Here is a 1518-nt window from a genome sequence, read left to right on the forward strand (position 1 = left end):
CTCCAGAAAACACCACACACCAGTTAATGAAACACATAAAATTAATTATTAAATTATTAACTACATAGGCCATTTGTGAATAGTGAGCAGTTTCAAACAGACACCACTGCATGCGTGTTTGTGCTTTCAGATTCTCTTATAGTTTAAACTCCCAATATTCTCCACCACATTTAAAAGAAAGTTCAAAAGAAAGTTTGAAGGTTTTGATAACAGCTTGAACTAGGGCGATTTTTCCGATTTTATCGATTAATTCAAATTTAATGTTTTGCCACGATAAAATTTTTTAGAAATTGAGGAATCTCAATTTTTAATAGAAATATTACCAAACGTCAGAATTAGACACTTTGACAATATGCCAATGATAACAGTAAAGAGAAAAGAACGATCCAACCACATGTCCGCACACGCGATTAACCGCTCACATGTGACGCGCTCATATCGCTAGGCGCCATTCACACAGAATGCGCTTTTATGTTGACAAAGATGCAATGCGGGCAGTGGAATAGGAAAAACATGCAAGAAGATGGGAGTGAACTTCCTTTAACTTGAGTGCCACATTTTTAGAATGCCGTTTCAACAGTCAAACGCGTCCATATTTACTTAGAAAAAAACAATGGAAAAGCAGCACAAGCTAATAAAAAAAAACTGTATATACTAGCGTTACTGTATGTCTGATATTTCATGTTTGCATCATGGTGACCGGTTGAAAGCTGCTGTTGTTTTTATAGAACATATAGTTAATAATAGCCTAGTCTACTGGTGTTATACCTTCAGTCATTTTGAATTTGAATTACCTTGACTTTTGAGATTTTTTAAAGCACTTTCCTCGTATTATTTCTCAACATATAATATGTATAAGACAAGTTTGTACAAGATAGTTTGTAGTTGAATTTCATGCATCTTTTCTGCAAAGATACTTAAATGATTTGTTTAACATTTACATCATGTTGACAACTTCGTGTGTGGTGCACTTGGAATAGAATTTTCTTTAAATAAGAGTTACTTGAATCATGTTGTAGTTACATTTTCAAGTTGACTAATTAAAAATGTAAAACAATCGAGAATCGGTCAAACGTTCTGAAAAACAAAATCGAGATTACATTTTTTTTGCCAAATCGCCCAGCCCTAGTTTGAACGTTCAAAAAAAGAGAAAAGAAAGTAAAGATTGAAATTGAGAAAGACTGAAAGAAAACATTATAAAACAAAAAACTTCCAAAAGGAAAAAAGAAAGTTTGAAAAGTAAAGTTAGAACGTTCAAAAGAAAGCTTTAAAGGGGTCATAGGATGCCCATTTTCCACAAGTTGATATGATTCATTAGGGTCTTAATGAAAAGTCTGTAACATCGTTTGGTTAAAATTTCTCAATTGTAGTGTAAAAAACACCTTTTTTTACCCTGTCAAAAACAGCTCTTTTCAGATCAAGCCGTTTTTGTAGCATTTTTCTTTAAATGTTAATGAGCTCTGCTGACCCCGCCCCTCTCTTCCGAGCTGCTCTCAGAGAGACTGTTTACTTTAGCCG

This window comes from Sinocyclocheilus anshuiensis, unplaced genomic scaffold (genome assembly GCF_001515605.1).
Source record: "Sinocyclocheilus anshuiensis isolate Anshui unplaced genomic scaffold, SAMN03320099.WGS_v1.1 scaffold1658, whole genome shotgun sequence".
NCBI classification, from domain to species: domain Eukaryota; kingdom Metazoa; phylum Chordata; class Actinopteri; order Cypriniformes; family Cyprinidae; genus Sinocyclocheilus; species Sinocyclocheilus anshuiensis.